The following is a 21,614-nucleotide window of genomic DNA, read 5'->3' on the forward strand; positions in this document are numbered from 1 at the left end:
TCTGACCTCCCACCAAACTATATCCATTCTTTCTTATAATAATTATGGTAACAATGTTTATAACACCAATAACAATTTATAATAATAATGTTTGCATTTATCCCTACTGTCTTCACTCTAGTACAGGACCATAACAAACCATAATGCCTAATCTCACACTCTCCATCAATTTATCCTATTTTACTCTAAATCAATATTTTTTATTTCATCTAATAGTGCTTCCGCTTAAATAATTTCAATTGACCTTTGAATTCACCAAACCATTCTTCTGCTATATGTAGTCTATCATTAATTTCATCCAATAAATCCTTCTTTTTAAGATTTTATTTGAGAGAGAGCAAGCAAGAGAGAGAGCACGAGTGGGGCGAGGGGCAGAGGGAGAGGGAGAAGCTGAGCTGAAGGCCGATGCTTAACTGATGGAGCTACCCAGGCACTCCTCATCCAATAAATTCTTAATTTTAGGTATTTTATTTTTCCATTCTAGAATGTTCATTAGGCCCTTTTTTAGAGATTCTATTTCTCTACTGAAGTTCCCCATCTATTCACTTTTTTCCATCTTTTCCATTATTTGACATATTTATAAAAATTAAGTTCATTATCTGCTACTTGCAACAACTGGGGCACCTGTGGATTTGATTGTATTGATTATTTTTCCTCTCTTAATCATGCGTCATATTTGTTTCTTTGCAATCTTATAATTTCTTACTGTGTGGTAAAGTACATAAGACATAAAATTTGCCATCTAAATAATTTTTAAGTGTATCATTCAGCAGCATTAATTACATTCACAATGCTGTGCAACCATCATCACTATGTATTTCCAAAACTTTTTCATGACCCCAAACAGAAATTCTTTTTTTTTTTTTTTAAATGATTTTTTATTATATTATGTTAGTCACCATACAGTACATCCCCGGTTTCCGATGTAAGGCTCGATGATTCATTAGTTGTGTATAACACCCAGTGCACCATGCAATACGTGCCCTCCTTACTACCCATCACCGGTCTATCCCATTCCCCCACCCCCCTCCCCTCTGAAGTCCTCAGTTTGTTTCTCATAGTCCATAGTCTCTCATGTTTCATTCCCCCTTCTGATTACCCCCTCTTTCTTTATCCCTTTCTTCCCCTACCGATCATCCTAGTTCTTATGTTCCATAGATGAGAGAAATCATATGATAGTTGTCTTTCTCTGCTTGATTTATTTCACTTAGCATTATCTCCTCCAGTGCTGTCCATGTCAAACAGAAATTCTTGTAACTATTAAGCAGTAACTCTCTCTTTCCCTCTCCTCCCAGTCCCTGGTAACCTCTAATTTACTTTCTGTCTCTATGAACTTGCCTATTCTAGATATTCATATAAGTAGAATCATACAATATCTGTCCTTAAGTGCATGGCTTATTTTACTTAGCATAATGTTTCAAGGCTTGCCTAGGTAGTAGCATGTCTCAGAACTTCATTCCTTTTTATGGCTGAACAATATTCCATTGTATGTATATACACCCATTTTGTTCATCCATTCATCTGTTGATGGACACGTGGGTCGTTTCCACCTTTTCAGACACTGAGGTCTTAGTAAATATTTGCCTAGCTTAACTTTTTCCATTCTTTTTCTAGCAAACTTTCTTATCCATGTGTTTCAGGTACCTCTTGTAAACATTTGAGAACAAGATTTCGTTTCTTAAATAAAACTCCAACATAACAATCTTTGTCTCTAAACTAGTGTTTGCCAGTTAAGCTTACTGTGATACATTAAGATTTACTTATAACAATCTTAATCTGTGTTATATTTGTCTATGCTCCTCACCCCTTTCCTGTCTTCTAGTAGTTGAAAAGGTTTTTATTCCTTTTTTTAAACCCCTCTACCAGTCTGTAAATTATACAATTTATCTTCTTCAGAGGTTACTCTTAAAATGTAACATGCATTCTTGACTTAAGTCAAAAGTTTAACAATCTCTATATTTCCTCCATATTTCCTCCCTCTTCTCAATTAATAAAAGATCTTCACCTATGCTGACCTACCTCCTGACTTTTTCATCACTACTGGCTGCCATTTTATTGTTTTTAGCCTTGTTATTAGAATTCACATGTGTTTAGATTCACCCATGTATTTACCAGTTTCCTTACTCAAAATTCCATTCCTTTTTGCATTCATTCCTTTCCTCTGGTTTTCTTTTTCCTTAAGTAGTTCCTCTCAGTGAGACTGTTGGTGGTAAACTGTTTTATGTGAAATCAGTTTATTTTACCCTAAACCATGATGACAATCTAGCTGGATATACAATTCTAGGCTCACAATTCTTTTCCACCAAAGGTGAAGAATCCTCTGGATTCCATCACTTCTGCTGAGAAGTGAAATGTCAATCTAATGGTTTTACCTTATCAATAATCTGACTTTTCATTCTGGTTATATTTAAGATCTTTTCACCTGTGGAGTTCTGTATGTATCTACATATACAACGGGGCAGTAGGGGGAGGGACACTCAGCATTCATTAAACATTGATTCTTAAGATTCATGTCTTTCATTAATCTAGAAAATTATCAGCCATCATCTCTTTGAATTTTGCCTGTCCCTCATTCTCTCCTTCTTGAACTCCTATTAGATGACTAGATACAAGGTAGACTTCTTCATTCCATTCTCCATGTCTTTAAGCCTCTCTTTTATATTTTCTCTTTGTCCTTTATGCTACCTTCTGGAAATTTCCTCAGATCTATCCAGTTTAAGGGTCAGGAAATTTTTTTGGTAAAGAGCCACAAACTAAATATATTAGGCTTTAGGAGCCATATACAGTCTATATAGATAGAATATTTTGTCTCCTTTTAAAAAAAAAAAAAAACAATCCTTTAAAACTGAAAAAACATTCTTACCATGCAGGCTGTACAAAAACAAGCCAAAACCCAGATTCACCCAATAAGCTATAGTTTGTCAAATCCAGATCTAGTTCATTAATTCTCTCTTCTTTATCTAAGCAGCTGTTTATCCTACCCATTGGATTCTGTTTTGTTGTTTTGGTTTTGTTTGTTTTTTTTTTACCCACTGGATTTTAATTTCAATGACTATTTTACATTTCCAGAAGTTCTACTGGCTCCTTTGTTTTTAATATGCCTTTGTTTATGATAGCACCTATTCTTTCTCATGTTTTCTATTTCTTTTCTTCATGTGTTTAGTTTGTTCTATCTGCTAATTCTTGCTTATAGATTAATAGAATAACAGATTGTTTACTCGCATGCTTTATAACTCTATACTGAGTTCATTTTTGGTAGTGCTTTATTCTGGGAAATACATGTGTTCTGGGTTGAGGATATGTCCCTCTAGAACAGTTTCTGTTTTCCAGATACTTCTGTCATATTATCAGCCTTAAACCATTTTTTTAATGTCAACTTTCAAGCTGGAGATTCTCCCAGATCCCACAAGTACTGCAAAATTTGAACATAATACCTGTAAGAAGGGAAAGTCATGGTCTTGAGTTCTGCAGATATTCCCTTCCCCAATGAATCCAGGATCCAGGCTAACAGAAACATCTCTGTGTGCTCACAGGCAGATTTTGTCTAGTCTGTCTACTCCTTTAGTGAATGTTCAGACCTTTGAATATCTATACTCTTATCTGGTGTCTCAATTCTAACACTCACAGGCCTGAGGGTTTTTCTCTTATCTCTATGGAAACTAAAACACAAGTTACTAAGACTAGCAAACATTCTAAGGGGCTATAGCATCAAATTGCATCCCATGCTTTTTCAATCCCCAAACTTCCCTGCTCCCACCATACTTTTACTTTTTTTTTTTCTTGAGAGCACAATATACATTTTATAGCAGTGGGGGGTTTCTATTTATCTAGTTGGCTATTTTGCCAAAACCAGAGACCTCTTCCAGTCTTTTCTCTACGACTGAATAGCCACACTTACAAACACATAAAATGTTTCAAATCATGACTCTTTCAAGCACTACCCCGATGCAAAGAATGAGCTGGTTCAAGTTGTGCTCTTTGTCCAATCTTCTCCATTTCTCCTCCCCAACAGCCACACCGAAAGACACTTGGATTGGCATTCCTCCACTTTTCCACATATGCACTTATTCTTTGGGACCATTTTTAAAGACTTACCTCTTTCATAAAGGTTTCTCCAACTCCACTAGATTACTCAACTCTCTAAACACCCACTGTATTCAGTATCAGTGGATTCAGGACTTAATCAACTGTTCATTAGTTTAAGTAATTTATTTCTCACCAGCTGGATTAAAACTCCTTAGAGTTTTTTAAATTTTAAAAGAAACTCTTTTTCTCGCCACTTTTGAAATCCCCTCTACAGAACACTACAAAGTTCAGGTACCTGATCACTGTTCAATAAATAGATGATACTAGTTGCAAGTCTTAATTTACATATTCATTCTCCTTCAAGTTTAAGATTTATAGCCTAGATAGTCTTGGTTTAAGGAAAATAAAATATTGTAAAATAAAAAGAGAATTTCATAGCCAGGAGGAGGTTTGAAGGCCACCTGGACTTGCTCAGGAGTCCACACACTTTCATAATTTAGGAATGTTACACAATTTCCACCTTAAAGTGATGTTGAAAATCCCTACCTACCTCCAGGGTTACTGTGGGGATTCAAGAACATATTATACATGAAAAATATCTGTGGGACATAGCTAAAGCAGTGGTGAGAAGAAAATTTATGCATGGAGAGCCTACATTAGAAAAGAGGGAAAATCTCAAATCAATAACCTAGGTTCCTACTTCAAGAACCTAGGAAAAGGACAAAATAAACACAAGGTAAGAAGAAATAAAGAGCAAAAATCAGTAGAAACAAAACAAAACCAAAAAAAACAGAAAAACAAAAATGAAATATCAATAAAAGAGGTTTGTCAAGAGTTTTGACAAACCTTCAAGATTGACAAAAAGTGAGGGGGCATCTGGGTAGCTCAGTCAGTTAAGCATCTGCCTTCAGCTCAGGTCATGATCCCAAGGTCCTGTTACCAAGTCTGGCATCGGGTTCTTGCTCAGTGGGGAGCCTGCTTTTCCCTCTGCCCTCCACCCTGCTCGTGCTCGCTCACTCTCTCTCTCTCATTCTCAAATAAATAAAATCTTAATAAAAAAAAAAAGACTAACAAAAAAAAGAAAAGACACAAATTACCAATGTCGAGAATGAAACAGGGAATATCACTATAGTCCCTGCAAACATCAAAAAATGTAATAAGACTGAAAAACTCTACACACATAAATTTGACTTAGATGAAACAGAACAATTCCTTAAAAAACACAAACTACCACAACTTATCCAATATGAAATAATTAATTCTGTAATTATTAAATAAATCAACTTTGTAATTTTAAAACTCCCAGAAGAGAACTCTCCAGCCCCAGATGACACAATCTCTACCACAGTAAACACTTCCTAGTTCATTTTATAAACCTAGCATTTCCCTGATACCAAAACCAGACAAAAACAGCAGCAAAAAAAAGAAAGCTACAGAGAAATAGCTCTCATGAATATAGGCACAAAACTACTTAAGAAAACATTAGTGAGGGGCGCCTGGGTGGCTCAGTCATTAAGCGTCTGCCTTCAGCTCGGGGCGTGATCCCGGCGTTATGGGATCGAGCCCCGCATCAGGCTCCTCTGCTGGGAGCCTGCTTCTTCCTCTCCTACTCCTCCTGCTTGTGTTCCCTCTCTCGTTGGCTGTCTCTCTGTGTCAAATAAATAAATAAAATCTTTAAAAAAAAAAAAAACATAGTGAAAAAAATTAATAAATAAAAAAACCTAAATTATGTTGCATTTAAGTAGGGAAGTATTATTTTCATATAGTTAATCTTACCCAGAAGCATGAAAATCCTCTCCATTTATTCACACCTTCCTTGATTTCTCCTATCAAAATGTTCTGTCATTCACACACACACACACACACACACACACACACACACACACACCTTATCTCATACTAAGTTAATTTGTATTTGATGTTTTTTTTAACCATCTGCTCTCTTGGTTCTCCACCCCAACGGCTCTTTCTCTGACTCCTTTCACCGCTTTTAAGACAGTGGTTCTCTACCAGTTCCTCCTTTGTCCTCTTCTCTCAGTCTTCACTTACTAGACCTAGACAATTAGCTTCAATTAGCCCTCCTAACTGGATGACTCAAATTTACCTCTCTAAACTTCATCTCCTCCTGATATCTCTTTTCCATAGTCAGCAACAGAGACATCCACACCTTAATGTTCCAATGGCAGTAAGAGTACATCTATGATTACAAGGAGGTTACAGTGGTAAGCTTCTTCTCCCAGCAAAGAGAGAAAAAAAATTCTAAATACTTGTACATAGAGATTCAGAGAAAAAAAATTCTAAATACTTGTACATAGAGATTCAGATCATGGCTGATGCCCTACTTTCTACTCTTTCCCTAATCAAAAAATTTTGCTGGTAAATGCAAAGTAGAATTCTTCATCTGCTAGCCACTCACTCCAGGGCTTGAAACAAGCTATATTCCTGGAAAGCAGAAGTGGTATAAATAACTCAATTCAAAAGTCCAAGAGGTAGGGTGCATGGGTGGCTCAGTTAAGCATCCATCTCTTGATTACAGCTCAGGTCATGATCTCAGGGTCCCAGGATGGAACCATGCATCAGGCTCCGCGCTCAGCAGGGAGTCTGCTTGAGGATTCCGTCTTTCCCTCTCCCTCTCTGCTCATGTTCCTTCTCTCTTTCTAAAATAAATAAGTCTTTTAAAAACAAAACAAAACAACAAAAGAAACTGAAAATCCAAAAGGTGAGCTGAGAAGTTGAGGTTTGCAGTTCTGATTCAGAATTCTTCATGCATTCGTACTCCTCTCTCATCTTCTCACCCCTATACCTCAACATACCAATGACCTCTATTATTGCCTTTTCTTTGCAGTGGTATTCTCTTCTAACATTCCTTATCACAACTGGCAAACTATCAGCAGGAACATTACCTGGGATTAGGACTTGGCTTTCAAGAGTTTGATAATACAAAACCATCCTATTGACTGGACTTTTCTTCTTTTAAAACAAAAACACTCTGATACTAAAACTCCCTATCATGGATCTGGGATATCTCTGTTTATTCAGGTCTTCTTTTATGCCTTTCAATAAACTTGTATAATTTTCTTCACATCAGGAAAAAAACCAGCAAAACTGAACTAAAGTAAAACACTCAATGGAAGAGGAAAAAAAGCAGAAGGGAGGAAAGAAGAGAATGGCTGGTTCCATTTGGGTTGCCATCATATATCATATCTGAAAGGTATGAAGAGAGAATGGGGCAGGAAGTAGAAAAACTCAACACTTACCAGATGTTCCCAAATGAAACTTTCCACTGACTTTAAAATTGTCAATAATTATAATAGCTAACATTTATTGAATGTTTACTCTGTACCCAGTTAAACTTATTATATTCCTTAATACACGTAATCTTCACAACAATCCTATGAAATACATACTACTACAATTCTCGCATGAGGAAACCAAAGCACAGAGGTTAGGTAATTTGCCGAAGATCATCCATACTAATAAAACTTGGCTTCAAATTTAAACTCTTAGACCTGCTTTGATTTGGTGGTTGATTTTAGAGCTGTCCACACTCTTAATCCCTTAACCATTATGTGAACTCCTGTGATATTAAGGAACACACGGCACATGCATATCATGCATAAATTATTTTAAAATTATCCATATTACTATTGCTTCACTGTAACCGTGGATAATAATTATAATTACAACACAGTAATACTACTTCAGAACTAAAGCTAACACTATATTCATATTTGAAGTATTTAACCGCTCTATTCCAGAAACTAATAATACACTAGTATGTTAACTAAACTGAATTTAAATTAAAAAATTTTTTAAAAGAAAATAAAGTATGTTCTGCTAAAAAAAAAAAAAAAAGACAATAATATACTTAGAGCAAATATCTGCCGGTGTACCTATGACTTACCTGTGTATCTGGTGCATGTAGTACTACTTTTTTTTTCATATAAGACAAATTGGCCCATCAAGGAAGCAGAATTTCATTACAACCCAGGTGCAGATTTTACAGAATTGTTTGTATGTTGCTGCTGTTATTGCCACAAGCCCTTCAAATTAGGTAAACATAATTCTCTGTACAGGAAATCATTTCAGCAAGGTTGTTGAAAGCAGTATTTCAGAGGCTTTGTTTTGCTTTTAAATACTAACGACCCAAAAGAACATCATTTCCTGATTTCCTACCAAACACAGGCATGACAAACAGCCTGTTATGGCAAGGCAGTACCTAGTTCGAAAATCAGGAAGTATGTTAATAAGCACTAAAACAATTCCCCAATACTAGCACTACTGTTAAGAGTCTGACTACTCTCTTACATTGTTCAAAATAACAAAAGGCACTTTCCAGAGAAGCTAGCTGTTGATAAAGCGTGACCGGTAAGAACTGCACACGGGTACTTCACAAGTTAAAGGAGATAGAGACCATGTGTTGTTTTTTTCCCACTAGGATTATTTTTTAAGCTTTTATTTAAATTCCAGTTAGTTAACATAGTGCATTAGTTTCACGTGTACAATGCAGCAATTCAACACTCGCATACAACACCCAGTGCTCATCACAAGTGCACTCCTTAATTCCCATCACCTATTTCACCCATCCCCTCACCCACCTCCCCTCTGGTAACCATCAGTCTGTTCTCTATACTTAAGAGTCTGTTTCTCAGTTTGCCTCTCTGTTTCCCTTCGCTTGTTTTGTTTCTTAAATTCCATATGTGAGTGAAATCATACGCATAGTATTTGTCTTTCTCTCACTTATCTCGCTTAGCATAATACTCTCAGGTATTAAAAAGGCAAGATTTTATTCTTTTTTTATGGCTGAGCAATATTCCATTGTGTGTGTGTGTGTGTGTGTGTGTGTGTACACATACCACCTCTTCTCTATCCATTCATCAGTCGATAGACACTTGACTGACACTTGGGTCTGTAATTTGGCTATTGCAGATAATGCTGCTATCTATAAACACCAGGATGCATGTATCCCTTTGAACTAGTGCTTTTGTATTCTTTGGGTAAATACCTAGTAGTGCAATTGCTGGATCGTAGGGTAGTTCTATTTTTAATTTTTTCAGGAACCTCCATACTGTTTTCCAGAGTGGCTGTACCAGCTTGCATTCCCACCAACACTGCAAGAGGGTTCCCCTTTCAGCATCCTCGCCAACATCTGTTGTTTCCTGTGTTAATTCTAGCCATTCTGACGGGTGTGAGGTGATATCTTCTTGTAATTTTGATTTGTATTTCCCTGATGATGAGTGATGTTGAGCATCTTTTCATGTGTGTTAGCCATCTGTATGTCTTCTTTGGAAAAATGTCTATTCATGTCTTCTGCCCATTTCTTAACTGGATTGTTTTTTGAATGTTGAGTTTCAAAGTTCTTTACAGATTTTAGATACTAACCCTGTACCAGATATGTCAATTGCAAATATCTTCTCCCATTCCACAGGTTGCCTTTTAGTTTTGCTGATTGTTTCTTTTGCTTGTAGAAGCTTTTTATTTTGATGTAGTCCGAATAGCTTATTTTTTCTTCTGTTTCCCTTGCCTCAGGAGACATATCTAGAAAAACGTCAAAGAGGTTACTGCCTGTATTCTCCTCTAGGATTTTTATGGTTTCAAGTCTCACATTTAGGTCCTTAATACATCTTGAAGTTTTTCTGTTTGGTGTAAGCCAGTGGTCCAGTTTCACTCTTTTGCGTGTAGCTGTCCAGTTTTCCCAACACCATTTGTTCAAGAAACTGTTTTTTTTCCCCCACTGAATAGTTATTCCTGCTCTGTTGAAGATGAATTCACCATATATATGTGGGTTCATTTCTGGGTTTTCTATTCTGTTCCACTGATCTATGTGTCTAGTTTTCTGCCAGTACCACAGTGTTTTGATCACTACAGCTTTGTAATATAACTTGAAGTTCAGAATTGTGATGCCTCCAGCTTTGCTTTGCTTTTTCAAGGTTGCTTTGGCTATTCAGGGTCTTTTGGGGTTCCATACAAATTTTAGGATTATTTGTTCTAACTCTGTGAAAAATGCTGGTGGTATTCTTATAGGGATTGCATTAAATGTGTAGACTGCTTTGGGTAGAATAGACATTTTAACAATATTTGTTCTTCTAATCCACGAGCATGGAATGTTTTCCCATTTCTTTGTGTCATCTTCAATTTCTTTTATCAGTGTTTTATAGCTTTCAGAGTATAGGTCTTTCCCCTGTTTGGTTAGGTTTATTCTTGGGTATCTTACTGGTTTTGGTGCAACTGTAAATATGATTGATTCCTTAATTTCTCTTTCTGCTGCTTCATTATTGGTGTATAGAAATGCAACAGATTTCTGTACATTGTTCTTGTATCCTGCAACTTTACTGAATGCATGTATCAGTTCTAACAGGTTTTGGGGCCATGTGTTCTTCAAAATACAACAACCACAGTAGCTTATTTACTGGATAAACTCAATCTGGATATAAAATAAGGGAAATAGAAAGTTGTCACCAATTAAAAACCAAAATCAGGTAAGAAAAACTGTACTCTGACCTACTGAGTTGCAAGTCAAGATTAAGATACAATCACAGAGAACCACTGTTAAGCCACCCTTATTACAGGGCTTTTAGAAAGAGAAAAACAAGTATTTTTTGGGCTCAAGAGCACATTTCTAAGTCCAAAGATGTTCCACAAATACCACTTGCAGACAAATCAAAGTATTAACAAGTAAACAAAGATTCTTGATTAACCCAGGTCACCTGTTTAGTCAGTAATAAACCTGAAACCAAAAGTCTCAACACCTTGGGTAAGTCTTCAATTTGAAAATTATGCCGTTTCCTATATCTGTTTCCCTTCCCACCAATTTGATAACATCCCACAAACCAAAATCATGTTGTCTTACCAGTCAGTTTTTAACTAAGGTTACAAACCAGATTCACAACTCACTCAAGAACTTTTTTTCAAATGACAGACTCAGGCCCAGCCTACATTAACTGAATCAGAACTCCCAAGCATGGGGCCTAGGCTCCTGTAGTTGACTAAACTCCCAGGTAATTTTAACACAGGTTACTCAACTCTAACTCAAAACCACTGGACTAACAAAGAATTAATGACAACTCCCATTCAGATTGATGACATCTGAATCAATGTAATTACAGACAACTAAGAAAGACAAACAACAATACACCTTATTCATGTAAGAATTCTACAGACTACATCATACGTTGGAAGACATGGAAGGTTGGGGAGACTTTTCATTTGTCATAATTATATTTATTTATATTTATAACATACTCTAGATAACACACTTTCCACATATTATCTCATTTCATGCTCACATCAACCATCTGGGGTTAGGTATTGTTACTTACCCTTTACAGATAAAGAAGTGGGAATCATTGAGGTTAGGTAACTTGTTCAAGGCCATACAGCAAGCAAGTTGAGGAGCCCAGGTACAAATTCAGGTCTATCTGACCTATACCCTACTACTCACATGTTTACTATATGTTTACTCGACACTCATTTTATCTTCATTCATTTTACAATAAGCATGTATTAGTTCTGTAAAGAAAAATATTATCGTCCTACAGTCATTTTAAAGTACACCACACTACAAAAACCAGGGATGTACTATATGGTGACTAACATAATTTAAAAAATTATTTAAAAATAAATAAATAAATAAATAAATAAATAAATAAAGTACACCACACTAGATTTTTCAATAAATAATGTGACAATTAGCTTTTTGGAAAAAATAAAGTCAGATTCCTGCATGACAAACCAAATCCAAAAATAAATCCTGATGGATTCTAGAGGTAATTGTAATAAGTGAAACCATAAAAAGAACAAAAGGAATACATGTAATATCATCTCAAAGTAAGTACAGCCACTTCTATAGGAAATCAAAGAAAAACAGAATCTGTAAAAGCTCAACAGATTGGACTAAGAAGAATCAAAGGCTTCTATATATTTATTTTTTAAAAGGTTTATATTCAATAAAAAGACTGGGGGAAGCATCTGCAACATGACATTAATAGAAATAAAAGCAATAATACAACGGTGGTCAAAGGAAATAAACAGGAAATTACACGCATGCCTCGTTTTATTTTGCTTCGCTTAATTGCACTTCACAGATACTGTGTTTTTTACAAGGGGAAGCTGAGTCAAAAAAGTCTATCTGCCATTTTTCCAACATTTGCTCACTTCATGTGTCTATGTCACATTTGGTAATTCTCAAAATATTTCAAACACTTTTATCATTATTTTATTCGTTAGGGTGATCTGTGATCAGTTTATATTACTACTGTAGTTACTCTGGGGCACCACCAAACTGTGCCCGGGTAGACAGCAAACTTAATAGATAAATGTTGTGTGTGTTCTTACTGCTCCACCTATGCTGTTCCCTTGTCTTTCCCTCTCCCTGGGCCTCCCTATTCCGAGACATAACAATACTGAAATTACGCTAATTAATAACCCTACGGTGACCCATAAGTGTTCAAGTGATGGGAAGGGTCACACTTCTCTCACTTTAAATCAAAAGCCAGGAATGAGTAGCTTAGTAAGGAAGGCGTGCTGAAAGCCGAGATAGGCCAAAAAGCAAGGCCTCTCGTGCAAAAGGGCCAAGTTGTAAATGCAAAGAAAAAATTCTTAAAGGAAATTAAAAGTCTTCACACAAATGATAAGAAAGCAAAACAGCCTTATTGTTGATGCAAGCGATGTGGATGGAAGATCAAGCCACCCATATAACATTCCGTTAAACCAAAGCCTAATCCAGAGCAAGGACCTAACGATCTTCAATTCTCTGAAGGCTGAGAGAGGCAAGAAGCTGCAGAAGAAAAGTCTGAAGCTAGCAGAGGCCGGTTCATGAGGTTTAAGGAAATAAGCCATCCCTATAACATCAAAGTGCAAGGTGAAGCAGCATGTGCTGCTGTAGAAGCTGCGGCAAGTTATCCAGAAGATCTAGCTCAGATAATTAATGAAGGTGGCTAAGCTAAACAACAGACTTTTAATGTAGATGAAATAGTTGCCTATTGAAGGATGTCATCTAGGAATTCCATAACTAGAGAAGAGAAGTCAATGCTTGCCTTCAAAGCTTCAAAGGACAGACTCTCTTGTTAGGAGCTAAAGTAGCTAGGTTGAAGCCAATGCTCAATTATCATTGTGAAAATCCTAGGGACTTTAAGAATTGTGCTAGATTTACTCTGCCTGTGCTCTATAATTGGAAAAAAGCCTGAATGACAGCACATCTGTTTCCAACATGGTTTACTGAATAGTCTAAGCACACTGTTGAGACCTACTGCTCAGAAGATTCCTTTCAAAATATGACTGCTCACTGACAATGCACCCGGTCACCCATGACCAAGAACCCTGATGGAGACAGACGATAAGATTCATGTTGTTTTCATGCCTGTTAACACAACATCCATTCTGCAGCCCATAGATCAAGAAGTCACTTCAATTCTCAAGTCATATTATTTTAAAAAAATAATAAATTTCACGAGGCTATAGCTACCATAGATAGTCATTTCTCTGATGGATCTGGGCAAAATAAATTGAAAACCTTCTGGAAAGGATTCACCATTCTAAGTGTCATTAAGAACATTTGTGATTCATGGGAAGAGGTCAAAATATCATCATGAACACATCTGGAAGAATCTAACTGCAATCTTCAGGGAGGACTTTGAGGACTTCAAGACTTCAGTGTTGGAAATAACTGCAGATGTGGTGGAAACAGAGAACTAGAATTAGATGTGGTGCCTGAAGATGGGCCTGAATTGCTGCAGTCTTGTGATAACTTGAACAGATGAGGAATTGCTTCTTATAGATAAGCAAAGAAAGTGGTTTCTTTTCTTTTCTTTTCTTTTTAAGATTTTATTTATTTGACAGAGAGAGAGACACAGTGAGAGAGGGGGGAGTGGGAGAGGGAGAAGCAGGCTTCCTGCCGAGCAGGGAGCCGGATGCGGGGCTCGATCCCAGACCAGGATCACGACCTGAGCCAAAGGCAGACGCTTAATGACCGAGCCACCCAGGCGCCCCAAGAAAGTGGTTTCTTGAGACGGAAACTACTCCTGGTGAGGATGCTGGGAAGACTGTTGAAATGACAACAAAGGATTTAGAATATTACAGAAACTTATAAAGTTGATAAAGCAGTAGCAGGGTTTGAGAGGAATGAATGCAGTTTTGGAAGAAGTTCTACTGTGCATAAAATGTAATCAAACAGCATCACATGCTACAGAGAAATTGTGAAAGGAAAGAGTCAACTGACGGAGCAAACTTCACTGCTGTCGTATTTCAACAAACTGCCATAACCACCCCAGCCTTCAACACCACCACCCTGATCCATCAGCAGCTGTCAGCATTGAGGCAAGACCCTCCACCAGCAAAAAGACTGACTCGCTGAAAACTCAGGATAGTATAGTTTAGCAATTAAGTATTTTTGAATTAAGGCATGTACATTTTTTAGACATAATGCCATTGTACACTATTTTAATAGACGACTCTGCAGTGTAAACATAACCTTTATACGCACACGGAAAGAAAAGAAATTCATCTGACTTGCTTTTCTGTGGTATTTACTTTATTTTTGCAGTGATCTGGAACCAAAACTACAATGTCTCTGAGGTGTGCCAGTATACAAAAAGAAGGGGCCCAAATAAGAAATAGTTTTAAATGATTAATTATCCTGGCAATCATAGAAATGTACATATAAACAAGATACAATGACATTCTCCACGCACAAATCAGCAAAGAATTGTAAAATTATAATATATGGTGCTGACCAGGATCAAGGATAACATCCCCACACTCTGGTGCTGGGAGTGAAAACTGGCACACCTTCCGGAACACAATTTGGCAGTTAAGTGATAAATGCCCTGAAACTGTGCCTCCACTCAAACCCTACAATTCCACTTCCAGAAATTATTATTAGGTAAGAATCATGAATGAGAAAAAGGATTTAACTTCAAGAATATTCACACTACAACATGACAAAGTATACCGCTTAACAAAGTACTGTACATCCCTGCACTACACTGGCAGCTACACACTGTGGCAGGGAACTCTTGCTTGTATCAGCAGGAAGGTAAACAGAAAAGTCATTTGCCATTTGTAACAGAAGTCTTTAAATTTCAGCAATTTCACCTTCTAGGAATGTATTCCATGTGAACATAGTATTCTTTTTTAATAGCAAAAAGAAAAAGAAAAATTCAAATTAAATGTTCAAAATTAGAAGCATGCTTAAGGATCAAGTATGATGAAATCCATGTCATTAAAATGACTATCGAGCTGTCGATAAGCTTTTCAATCATTTTAAATAAAATTGGAAAATGTTCACAACATAATGCAAAGTGGAAAAATACAGATTCCACAATACTGGAGGGAGGGGGCTGAAAAACAGGTTTTCAAAAATAAGGTCTTCAGATGGATTTTGCTAAAGTACCTTCCTGGAGCAGTCACCTTGATGTGCAAGTGCCTAGAGTGTAAACTAATTTCTCTAAGGTCTCCCTGTCTCGAGAAAACATGATTTTTATTTTACGCTATGAATGAGACAGAGAACTGAAGTAAAAGTGTACTAAGTCATACGTAAATCAGCTTTATAACTCAGGCATCCAACTGCAACCTTCATGGGTGAATTCAACTTGAGACTCCAGTTTTGCTGTCCCTCTCTCACTACCGTCTGGTCATCAGGTCCCCTAACCTCACAATTTCTTGTCCTTCTTGACTCATATGCTCCTTATCCTTTTTTAACTCATAAATTAGAGGACTGAACTAAATGACCTCAGAGATCCTTTCAGATTCTTGGACCCCACTGATTGACAACAACCCAGCACACAGAAAGCACACACATATCTATTTTACTGGGGGGTAAAATATTACCCACATGTCAACTTAGGGCAGCAAGGCTCTTCTCAAGACCTCCTTTTGTTTCACCTCCAAGATTTTAAGCATAATGCTTTCTTTGATGCCCCCCCTTAATTTTCCTCTGAATCTATTAATAACAGGATCCTCATCGACTACTTTCTAAGCCACAGTACTTTTATATTTCACAGCTCCACTTCAGACATAAAAAACTCATGCGGGAAGAGTAAGTCAAGGCTGGAAAAAACTTCAGGATACAAAAAGATTTTATCAGTCTGGAATATCCAAGCAGATGAAATTTAGTAGAGATAAAGGCAAAGTTCAGCACTAGATCCCAAAACTACATGGAAATGATGTGGTTTAACAGTAGCATACACATACACACAGAGTTGTGATTTCAGTTGACTATAATTTCAGGGAGTCAAGAAAACAGAACTGCTTAGGGAAAGGTAGAGCTTATCATCTTGTTTTTCTGCTGTTATTTTTTTTTTAACCTAGCGTCCAAACGGAAAGGAGTAAAGGTTACTCTCTATTCTGTAAGGTGACATTGTATGTTGACTACTATAAGCTGTGCTGAGTCCACTTTTAAGACAGATATTAACAAAGTAAACGGAGGGCAGAGGACTAAGAAGCTGATGAGGGCATTTGAAACTGTCAAATAAGAAACATCTGAAGGAAATGGGAATATTTAGCCTGTGGAATAGAAGACCTAGGAAAAGGAGAGCAATCTAATAACTACAGAAGCCCTCAAAGTGAAGTAAATGAGTGAAGTCAGCAGGTAGAGACTTTAGCAAAATGGAGAGTATATTTAGCATCTAAGGGAGATTACTACAGTTAGAAATGCAAGCTCTGTATCACTGAATCCTCTAATTTTTTTTTCTCAAGAAAAACCAGAAAGAAATTTTTATGTGAAATCTCCCCAATATTAAAAGCCCACTCCTAATTTAAGTTTTTACATAAGCTGGGCAGCCAAATGATATGTGTGCAGTCCTCATTTGACCCATGTACACCAGTTTGCAATTCATGTCTTGGGAAAGCATGATGGCTACCTTCCAACATCTGAAGAACTATCATAGAGAAGAACAAGTCATAGAGACTTGTTTTACACTGCCCTAAAATGCGACAATTACAGAGAGGCCAACTGCACCTCAATAAGGAAAAAGAAAACTAGTCTACAAATTTGAATGGGCTACCCAGGGAGGTTCATGTCATTGTACATATTCAAATGGAGACAGGTCAGTAAGTAGTATTGGCCAGGTCAAGAAGTCTGCACTTACTACCACTGGCCTTGGTCAAATAACTAAACCTCCCCACATCTCAGTTTTTTTCTTACCTTCCTTCCCCCTCAAAAGAAGGTATGGTGTTAACATTCAGCCTCCTATCTCTTGGAGTTACTGTAAAGATCAAAACCCATGTAACGAAAAAAGAAATATATGAAAGTACTGTATGATGGCAAAGAACTATAGTAATTAAGACATTATTGTAACCTGCCATCATAAGATATTTATGTATTTCTTTTATTATACAAGCTAAGGGTATATTCCCAATCTAATTCATTTCCTCCCACAGAATATCAAACATTTGTTGAAAAAAAGGTTTAAAATTTTAAAAAATGGGGGCGCCTGGGTGGCTCAGTCTCGGTTAAGCGGCTGCCTGTTCAGCTCAGGTCATAATCCCAGGGTCCTGGGATCGAGCCCCTAGTCAGGCTCCCTGCTCAGCGGAGAGCCTGTTTCTCCCTCTCCCTCTGCCTGCCGCTCTGCCTACTTATGCTCTCTCTCTCTGTCAAATAAATAAAATCTTTAAAAATAAATAAATAAATAAATAAAATGTTTAAAAATGTTAAATGTTGGAGAACAAGGTTAAAATGATGACAATATAAGAAGATAGGGTAACAGAGAAAACAGTCACCAAAGCAAACATCCAGGATGTTAATCATTAACATCACTGATCAGTCTAAAAGGTTTTGGGCACTGGTGGAGGAATACACAAAAGTAACAACACGTGTATGAGGGGCTGATGCAGGAGGGCAGGCATTGGTAAACTACAGCCAGCTGCCTGCTTTGTATATAAAGTTACACTGGAATACAGCCTTGCTCATTCAGTTATGGATTATACGTATGTACTACTGTATGTATTTGTTGTATATATGTATCATGTATATGCTGCTTTCACTCCACAACAGCAGAGCTGAATAGCTGCAAAACCCAAAATAGTTACTATCTGGTCCTTTACAGAAAAAGTTTACCTACTTTTCTGTAAAAGTACTCTTAGGTTACAAACCACACAGGTGGCTGAATGGTAAGACACAGTTCATCTTCCTATGGCTCCATCCCTACGATTTCACTGGGTCATTTTGATGCATGTGAGCAAAATCCCACACTCAACATTACGGCCTGAGTGTAGGGGAGGTAAACATTCACTAAATGGAGACTCCATATTCCTCTTACACACTTAAGATTACAAAATTTCTAATACTGCCTCTCTTCCACCTAGTAACATCACCAAAGAGATGTGAAAAATTCCCAATGTACAAGGAGTGTGGGTCTGGTTCAGGCAGGAAAAGATCATGCTTATAGGTGAACCTACCTCTGTCCCTCTTAAGTTCTCAAACTCCCATGTGTATTTTCATGGAACATACAAATGCATGAAAAATCCTCTGTCTCTTAGTTATCCTATCATTACAGGTTTTCAAAAAAGTTACCAAAAATTAAGAGGGAATAAAAACAAAATGGAAATAAATATGCTAACAGAAATTTTGATATAAACTTAATATCCAGCAGAAATAAGTGCAGTTTTAGGACTTTATGAAAGATTCATATTCCTTGCCTCACTCTGAAGTTATCACATGCAAAGACACTCAAATCTCTACCAACAGTAGATCTAGAGGGATCTTCATTTTCCTAACACCTGACTCTACTTCTATTTCAGGCAATATTTCCAACCCTCCTCCAGGGCATTATTTGTCAGTCTCACTTCAGATAGGAACCACATACACACACCTTGCCTTGCCACCACCTCACTCCTGCACCACCCCTCAATGACTTTTCACTCAACAGCCTAGTGCCCAGAGGGAAAGGGCATGTCCTTATCTAATCCCCACATTCTTCTGACAGCCTGCAACCATCCTTTGAACCCTCCACTGTGTCCTAGAAGTCCACTACTCAAGCTTAATCCCCACCTCATTTCTCTCTAACCTGTTCGTTTAAAGTCTTTTTATTCATAGGTTAAAACTCTGAGGCCTAATCATTAAGAGATTCCAACGACATGCCAAACATTTAACGCCAGTTTCTTCCCTAGAAAATGGAGAGAAAGATGAAGGAATGAAGACACACTCTTGACAATTTGGTTAGTAGGCATGCCCCCTGAGAGCACTGACCATATCTTCAGGTATTAAATAAATATTTCAAGATTCCAACGATCCACAATTCTAATTTTCCTCTAGAAAGCATTTAAGCCAGTTTCCCACATACTTTTGAGTACTTATGATTTCTCAGGCTCCCCCAGACGTGGAAGATCAGGAAATTCCCACAGGATAAGGTATTTTTAACTCACCAAATAAGAGTTTTAGATGACAGCCTTTCTTTCATCAGGAAATATTTAAAAGTCCCCCTGCTAAATAAGTTGTTGAGAATGCTTAGCTTCACTCAAGACTATCAAGGCCCCACAGGTTACTATCCCAGGCACTCCGGATATACTGTATAATAACTGGGTAGAGTGCGAGAATAATCAAGCAAAACAGGGAAAAATTCAGAGTCTCCATGACCACAACACACAAAGATCTTTTTAAAACAAAAGAAAACATGGGGAGTCCAGCCTTCAAAACTGAAGCTACCTAAATTACAGGAAAAATAGGACAAAGTGAGGGGAAGAACTGCTAAAGACACCTCTTAAGTAAATCACATATGGGGGGGGAAATGGACATATACAACGTTGTTCTGCATTTCCTCCTCCTCCTCCTCCATAGGAGTTGATCTAAGAGGACTTGACGAAGCCCTTAGAATCTTTTAAAAAGAAAGAAAAGAAGTCCAGATCCACCAAATTCAAGTCTTTTGAGAGCTACAGATATACAAAAGGAACTGAACCACCGGCTCAACGTGGAGAATAGATAAACACACTATCTGCAGTCTGGCAGCCCTGCCTGATCTTCAAAGGACTCGGGATTTGTACTGTCCCCCTGCAGCGCGCGGGTCGGGTCACCGGGCTAAGATTTCAGTAGTGCAGACAAGCACTCCGCAGCCCCTCTCCTGCCCAGGCAGCGCCAGGCCCATCGCTACAGAGCTGGGCCTGGGCGCAACGGTCCCATTTGCAGAGAACAGAGGCACCTGGACCCCCGGACAGGAAGTGGCTATTCTGACTGCGGGCTTACGATCAAAGAAGGTGAACCCGGTGAAATGAACCAAAGGAGGAGCAGCTGCAGGCGACTGTATCTGAACGCAGCGCAAAGCAGATGGTGGGAGTGTGTGCACGGGGAACATGGGAGGGGGGCAGAACCGGGCTGCCCCTTCGTCGGCAGAAGATGCTCTTACCCAAGCAGCTGGACAAACACATGGGGGCAAAAGAAGGGTGGAGGGCTTAGGCAGCAGAAGAGGCTGCACAGCTGAAGCTGAGCTTCCAGAAAAAAGGTGGAGGTGGGTACGCGGCAACCTAAACTGGGGCTACAACGGGCGCCGGGGAGGAGAGAGGGTCGTGTTGAGAGCCCCCGTAGCCCGGTTACCCCTCCTCGCTGGTGGCTAAGGCCCTGGAGGTCCTCTCCCCACGCCCCCGAGACGGCTGGGAAGGCCTACTCCGAGGCTGCACGCCCCCGCCGCGCTGGGAGGCAGCTCCCCCGGGCTCCCGCGGCCCCGGCACTGCCGGACCCGGTCCCTACCGCCCGCCCGTTGCCCAGCGCTCGGGGCCAACCCCGCGATCCCTACCACAGGCGCTTCCGGGCCGCCGCCCCCGGCTGCTCGGAGCTCCAGCCGCCGCCGCTACCGTCGCCGGGAGGCCGACCGGCTTCCAGTTCAGGGACGAGCCGCCGCCGCCTGCGCGAAACTCGGGTACCCAAGAGCCGCTCTCGCCGCCTGCTGCCCGCCTTCCAGGCCGCGCCGGATCCTCCGCTCCCCCTGCCGGCGGGCAGCCATTTCCGACAAGCGACTGCGGAACTTGCCGAAGTGCGCCGGGCCGGAAATGGCCGAACCTGGGCGCTCGCGAGCCCGGGAGGCGGAGGCGGTCGCGAGTTTCCGGACAGCGGTCGCGACTTTCCGGACAGCGGCCGAAGGGCCGCCGAGGCCTCGGGCTCCGCCGCCGAGCTCGCTAGAGTCCCGGAGCCGCGGCGGCGGCAGCGCCGGGGATTGTGGGAAACGCGCGGCGAAAGCGAGGGCGAGAGCGGCCAGCCGCGCGAGTGAGAAGAAAGGACGCGGCCGGCCCCTCCTGAGCCCTCACACCAGGGCCCTACAAATGCCCCTCGCCCTTTAGAGAAATCTACCAAGGGAGTGCGGAGAGAATTCTGGAATTCTCCGACAGTTCTGGAACGGGGTGGAACTCACCCGCTTCCAGCGGGCCCAGGGAAAGCCAAGTCCAAAAAGAAACCCATATCGATAGAAAAGGCCTTCCTAAAAGAGCTGACCGTCCCCAGCAATGTTCTGGAGTTTTGAAACACTTTGAATATTTAACAACAAAGAAAAAGCCGGGCAGCTTGGATGCTTAACAAAACAAACAACAACAAAAAACCCCGGGGCTTTACAAAAACAATAGCTTAATCCAGTCGTGTGGCAAGATCAACCAAAACAAGGAGGAAGAAG

At 39.3% G+C, this 21,614-nt stretch overlaps 1 long non-coding RNA gene across 1 annotated transcript in view; it reads right to left on the bottom strand.

Annotated features, from left to right (window-relative positions):
• Positions 1 to 557: 557 nt before the first annotated feature.
• Positions 558 to 21,614, bottom strand: part of LOC113269942 (uncharacterized) — a 73,819-nt gene continuing 52,762 nt past the window's right edge. Inside the window, exon 3 of the long non-coding RNA XR_007187940.2 lies at positions 558 to 9,564. This is a non-coding gene — a long non-coding RNA (uncharacterized LOC113269942). The remainder of the gene's footprint in view (positions 9,565 to 21,614) is intronic.

The sequence above is a fragment of the Ursus arctos genome, unplaced genomic scaffold, assembly GCF_023065955.2.
Source record: "Ursus arctos isolate Adak ecotype North America unplaced genomic scaffold, UrsArc2.0 scaffold_11, whole genome shotgun sequence".
NCBI classification, from domain to species: Eukaryota; Metazoa; Chordata; class Mammalia; order Carnivora; family Ursidae; genus Ursus; species Ursus arctos.